Source organism: Apteryx rowi, unplaced genomic scaffold (genome assembly GCF_003343035.1).
Source record: "Apteryx rowi isolate R43461 unplaced genomic scaffold, aptRow1 scaffold_90, whole genome shotgun sequence".
In the NCBI taxonomy this organism is placed as follows: Eukaryota; Metazoa; Chordata; class Aves; order Apterygiformes; family Apterygidae; genus Apteryx; species Apteryx rowi.
This window is the reverse complement of record NW_020451205.1, coordinates 1,732,974-1,740,212: the sequence shown is the minus strand read 5'-3', so window position 1 is coordinate 1,740,212 and position 7,239 is coordinate 1,732,974.

The window sequence follows — 7,239 nt, the reverse complement described above, 5'->3', positions numbered from 1 at the left end:
AGGAGAGGAGAGGAGAGGAGAGGAGAGGAGAGGAGAGGAGAGGAGAGGAGTTATTCTTGCTTGTAGTTCCAGTGACTAAAGATATGTTTACATGGTATTTCACAAGCAGATTTGAACCCCTGGGAAGAGGGCATACAGTTCAGGCTCAGCACTGTGCTAACTACTGCCATACAACTTCTGATCAAGCTCAGGGTCCCAGAGAACAAGCTGAGGTCTGTGTGTGAATACTGTATTGACAGTATTTCAGTTTAACTCTAGTGCATGTCTGTCAGTACAAAGTGGGATCATTATGAAAAATACTTTGGTAGTATGCTTTTATAGCTATTTTGAAGGGGAAGGTGAATATAAATTAAGGAAAGTCAGGGATATACCTRGAAGAAAAGGGAAACCATAACAATTTGCTATTTTGCTGTATAATTATTAACAGACATGCATTTCTTTTATGCTAAAGCCTAGAGGCRCAAACCAGCAATGGGACCCCATCTTACAAGGGCTTCCAGGAGTTCACAGTATGATCATGATCCAGGCAGCTGGCTGCATCATTTATTACCTGCCAAAAAATTCCAAGTTCCTGGTGACTGTGAAAAGACATTTTACATTATGTAATAAGAGCTTTAACACCTCCTATGACTGTTAATAAATGAGGTCATTCAAGGCCTATTTGGAAAGCAAAGATGTTTCACACATTAACCACTGAAGCATCCCTCAACTTCTGACAAGCAAGGAAAATTTCTGAAATGACTCCAGTGGTTGTTTTACAATATGACTTTAGCTTCTGTAATTACTGTGAATGTTAACATTGCTGAAGTCATGTTGTAATAAGTGGGACTACAGTATTACCAACCCCAAGCACTAAAAATTCAGGAGCCTCAACATGTGATGGTTTCTAGCAACCGCAGTAGTGGGGGGGAAAGAGGGGGGGCCGTGCATTGGCACTCCCATTTTACACCAGATACGGAGGAAGGTGCCTAGGAAGGGACGAGACTGTAGCCCCCATGAGCTGTCCATAGTCCCCAGATATATCTACTCGGTTATATTTAAACAGTGTTTTCTGTCTTTTCTTTTTTTGCTTTTATTTTCCTTTCCTGATAGAAGCTAAATGTGAATTAATAAGAATTTATATGGAGTTCCTACAGTGGAAAAAGGAATGGTCCACATTTAAAGAGAAAATGATAGAGGCTTAATCCTGCTCCTTCTAATACAATGGGTGTTTCAGCTTTGGCTTCAGTGGAAATAGTTTTGGGTCCAATGTTCACAAAAAAGCCTCTCCGGTAATAGAGCTACAATGCTTAGACAGCAAAATTTGTTTCAGACTTGTTTGAGACTGACTTAGGTGCCTGCAGGAAGGTAGCCCTATGTCTACTGTCTTCGGCTGAAACACCCAGGAACCGCCCGACTTGAGGATTGGAAAAGTTGCCACTGGTTTTAAATGGATCARGATCAGACCTGAAGCATGCTTCTGCCTTTCTCAAATAGCAAATCAGGYGACCCGTATCTATCCTCTGGCTTACTTAAGGAATGAAAAATGCACATGCTGGGTCTCTCTAATACATTCTGTGGAACACAGATTCTCAGATTGGCCAACAGCCTCTTTTAAGAGGCTTATAAATGAGCTTTTAAAAAAGTAATCTCCCCCCAATAGCCTTAAATTCTCAACAGAGATTTGAAAGTCCGCTGGAAAATCTGAAGAAATATAAAACCTAGGTTTTCAGTGTCCACTTGAGTCATGTAGCATGGAATTTCAAAGACAGAAAGTTAAGCTAGTCAGTACTCTTTTGTTTAGGTCGTTTCATATAGTTAATCATGCAGCAAACCACTAGGGAGACCAGCAGCACATGGGTTGGAAGTGCACATGAGAATCCATATCCTTTAACTTTGTCCATTAAAAAGGTGTTCAGAGTAAAACTGAACTTTAAAAAGGAACATACAAATACTTCAATAATTTCTCAATGTATTTCTTTGTAAATAAAAAAAAAAAAAGTGGAACCCCAAAAAKTTAATTTTAGAGTGCCGTTTCTTTTACTGCAGAAACACACTTCCTGTAATTCTGCATTGTATGGTAATTTTGTCTTATACTTTTCTACTTTTTAAATTATCCTTCCTGAAAAATTGTCCTTTATTAGGTGTAGTTACTAACTGCAGCCATAAAACAGGAGATCAGCATGTATTTATTTCCTCTCAACAATATTAGTTTTCTTTGTCAATTTTGAATGTGCTGAACAGCCCTTGTTATGAGAAGGTTTATGATATCAATCAGTTATTTGAATTAATGTTGTTGTTATTTGAAGGGAGGGGCAAAAAGTCTTTTCAGAATTTCTTTTACCACTAATATGACATCTCTGCAGCCAAAAGTAATTAAACAGAAAGAGGGCATAAAAAAGAGGCTTTGCTCTTTGAATATATTTCATCTGTCTTATTCCCAGCTGCACTGATGTACAGACTGCACAATATTACTGGGAATTGGATTGTTTCATACTTAACCACAGCAACTGCATTTCTAGCCACTACACATTTCTGCTTGAAATCTTTGCAGAAGGCTTCTTGTTCAAGATACAGGTGCAGGTGTGGGTGCCCATATGCTAGCTAATAAGAATAAAATAATAAGAACCATGTGAAGTTGTATCTCAGAATTTCCCCCTGTCCTGAGCTTTCCCAGTGTTTGCTTTCTCCATTCCTGGCCAGGACTCGAATACTTTGCTTCTGTTCATGCCCAGTGAAGGGCAATTTTGTATTGGACACAAGCAACTCAGCTGCTGGTTCCCCCCCTTTTTCCCTGTTGTGTGCTGTATGGCGTGTTGCTTTCATTTCATTTTGTGCACAAAACACTCATTACTACATTTGCACATCGGTTACACAAGCTGTAGTGTTTTCTTTTGTGCTTTAAAGTTACAGCAGCTGCTTTGGGGTGAGGTTAAGCATGCAAAACTCTTCTGTATTGCAAGCATCACAATGATTAATCTTTGCACAGGAAAGCTAACTTACAGGTTTATGGTGCGAGGCTATGACAGAGATAGCTTGCAACTGACTGTGAGCAGCCTCTCCAAGAGAGCAGAAAACAGTATCAAAGAAGGAAGAGAGACTGTTTTGTTATTTCTCCAAGCCAGAGGACAGCCACATGCACTGCCTTTGTGATCACTGGAATGTGGCAATGGCTGTTTATTAATACACATGTAGACACAACTACAGGGCTCACATCCTGCAGAAGTTACTTTATTTATTTGATGGTAGATTTCATTGTATCATGCAACATTTTTATAACTAGCTTATGGTTTTCACTAATATTATCACCTCTATGTCAGTAGAATACACTAAGAAGCAAAAGCAKACATTGATTCCAATGTACCATTTTACTTTCCAAATTAGCAAACCCTGAAAAATAAACTACAATGCATTTCCTGTGTTTAGCTGCCTTTCCTGCTGCTCACTCACCATACTGATTATAGGCAGCTTTGAATCAAGTGAAAAGCTTGAACCCAGGATCTTCATGTTGTTGAATCATGTCTTCCATGTTACAGGAACAACGTGTAGGACAGTTTTAATCTTTCCTTTGCTGTATGGTCATTGGTCACTTATCATTTATCTCAGAAATGCTTGCTTGAATTTGCAGTCAAAGGCTGGTCAATATAAGGAGTGAAGCAAAGCAAACAGGAAGTGGTATTCAGTTATGTGAAACACCAATTATGGCCTGGATAGAGGAGTGGCTGCTGCCAGTCACTGGATCTGCTATATAGGAGGATGAACAAGATAATCTGTCATTCTCTCCTGCCCTTAATATCTCTGAATTTCTCTTCTTGCAGATTTTTCCAATGTAATGTCTTGCAGCCAAAAGTCCCAATTAAAGAAATATGTGATTTGGTAAAACAAAGCTTGTTATAGAAGACTTCAGATTATGTCTTTTGATAGCAAAATACCAGATTATTGCAGATGATTCTCTAGACAAAAGTTATTCCAGTTCACTGACAAGTATTTCTAAATCTGCTTCTCCTGCTTTGCTATATAATTTCATGGCTAGCAGCTCTGATCTCCCCTTAGGTTTATAATTAAGAAAAAAGAAAAAGTTAAAATTACTAATAGGAAACAAAGTATGAAAATGTCTGCCCCAGAGCAGGCCAAAGACCTATCAAGCCAAATATTCTGTCTCAAATAGTGGTAGATAACCCAGTGTCTTTTTCTGTGCTCCCTCTTTCTTCGGGAAGACTTTTAGGTTTCTCAAGAATAGGAATACACTGGTCCCTAAAGGGAGTTTTTTCATATTCAGCTACTGACTGATCCGCATGCTGGACAGGATCATACTCAACAGCATTATATATACAGGTGTTAGAGTGCTGGACCAAATGGGAGTGGGAATAAAGAAACTAAAGAGTGTAATTATTTTTTAATGTACTGAGATTTATTTTAAAAATTCTGAGAAATCCATCCTGGGTTTTACTTCTTATTTTAAACGTGAAAGCTGATAAAGATCTGAACATCTACCTGGACTGGAATACTTTGGTAGGGGTAAAAAACAAGAGGATAATTCCACTGCAATGTACTGTCTTTGTGACTGTCCTATGGCACAAGACATATCACAACAACACTTCAACACCCTGGCTCAAGACCTAAAAGTAGTGGGATTAACTGAGATATTGTCACATACTGCATTGTTGCTGTTACTATTGTTGTTCTGCAGAGTTTCTTAAAACAGTGACTTTCAGGGGCTACAACATTAACTAGCGAGCTAAGAAGGTGAACACTGAGCCAGGTGATATGGCCCAGTGTTCAGATGTGAGGAAGTGACTGTGAGGTTGAAGACTTTAAGATGAAGTTGCTTCATCCAAGGAGCAGGTCCTCCTGCCCCACCTGCATGGACACAGGAGGGTGAGGAGCAGAGCTGTCCTTCCTTGTCCTGTTCTACTGAGCACCTGCTAGCAATGTCATTAGACTCGGGCACAGAGGAAGTGAGACGGAAAAGGAGGTGACTGTTCATATTGTTTTTGATCTAGGCAAAAGCAGACACTCAACTTTTCATGTCGTTATGGGCTGTCTATTGAGATTCTGGGTGTGAACCTACCTACTGTTCCGTATTCAAGGCAGATTACTGGCAGGTCAGTAACTGTCATTCAGCAGACAAACAATAGAGGTGTCAAAGCAAGGAGAAAGCCTTGCATGAGGGAACTTCCACTGAGTACTTTCCCAAAAGAATGATGAAACTGCTTGCACAGAGTGTGCATGGCTGTTTCTCCTCACCGTCATGCAAGAGTATGAGGATGTGCCTGGAGTTGCTCATTTTGGGAACTGTGTGCCCTTGCTCCTCCCTTTGCTCTGACATCATCTTGAGTAAATGCACCACAACAAGTCCATGGAAAACTTGCCTGTCACACAGACGAAACAGTTGACCAATGTCAGTAAATTCCTGAATTTGGGCAGGAAAGAGATCTCTTTTAAAGCTGTCTGAGAAGACACGGAGAAAGGAAATGGTTTATATTAAAAAATGTTCATAGATTTATTCTTCTTTTCTTGTGTCAAAAATGTAATCCAGTGACTTTTTTTTGGTGATCTTATACATGGATCTCCTTAGGCAGCATTGCCAGTGGCATATAGATACTCAGTTCTGGTTATAATTGACTCCTATTCTCTAGCTTTTGAAATGTCTTGACATTGGACGGCTCATTTGATCCTGTGTTTTAATAAAGGCAGATCATTTACAGTCTAACCTTGCAAATAGGAGTGGCTGTGCTTGTCTCCCACAGATCCCAAAGAGGAGAGACTCAGCTGGATTCTGCTCTTGTTGTAAGGCAGAAAGCATGACATTAATGAGACTAGGACATTCTAGGTCACAGGGAGGAGGGCTGCCATCCTGTTAACTAACTAAATAACCCCTGAAGCTACCACACAGTGAATGCTGACTCCCCTTCTGCATCGCTTCCTACCTCTGCTCTGTCCTGAAGCTTACCTGTGTCCTTTTTGTGGCAGTCCTCACTCTATCTGACTGGAGAATGAATGAACAAGGTGGAGATCAAAATCCGTCTCCAACTCCACAGTGCACAGCTGCAAAGCATAATGATTCATTGCACCCCCAACCCCAAATTCCACTTGAATTATATCCCCAAGTGTGTCACTCCATTTTTTATTTTATATTTTTAATTGGCTACTTCTGTTGGCTCTTTCTATAGGCAAAATTTCCTAGTACACTCCTCACAGTACTCCAAACACAAATTCTGTCTCTCTGTGTGAAGCTAACTGACATTACCACTGAGTGTTGACGTAATGAGCACAGCATGGAGTTTCTCCCTACCTCCACCAAACCTTTCCCCAACATTAGAAAGTCAGTCAAATGCGGGTTCCAGCCACAAATGACATTACTTCCTTTCCGTGGTAATAGGAAACACCATCTGAAAACAGTACACCTAATATTAACTCTTTAATTCTCTGACTTTTGTTGACTGAGCAAGGCATATGCTCATACATGTGACATTCCACTGTGTAAATTCCTCTAATTTTGTGAGGTAAAGCCGTACAATTTTCCAGTTAGCTATGGAATTTCTAAGGTAAGTGCGAAACACCAGGAGAAAGCCCAGCATTGCTGAATCTCTTCCATAAACAAACATGCCTGACTACCTCAAAAGTTAAATATTAATATTCCTATGCAAAGCTTGTATGCATAATAGCAGTAGTAGTAATATAGGTCATAGGTCTTCTGTGTCAACTCTCTCCAGCTATAATTAACATCTGAGACTGAGAATCAGTTCAGAGAGGTTTGATTTGACTATCATAGCAATAAATCCCTTTGTCAGAGGAATTGTTGCTTGCCCAAAGCAAACGACACGTTCAGATCAATCACATGTACAGATGCGATGAGAAAACCACTTTTATCAGAGAATGCAGTCCAGCATAGGAAGTATAACGGTGTAGATACATCAGACGGAATAGAAATTTAGGGGTAAAACAATATATTCCAAATAGTATCCTTCACATGCTAACTGCTGCCTTCTACTTATTTTTGTTTTTTAACCAGCTGAATTTAATGGGCATAGGACTTTACCATGAGCAGTCCCATTGTAGTTAATGAGCTAATTCTCACTAAGGAGCAGTACAACTCTGATGTGTCATTATGTAAGCAAAAGTGTAGTTTTAAGCAGGTAAGACTAATCCCATTCAAGTACTCAATGTACTTAAAGTTCAGCAAGTACTTCATGCACCAGAACAGTGTTTCATCCTCAAAAAATAGCAGTCATTTGTAATAGAGAAACTCTCAGTTTA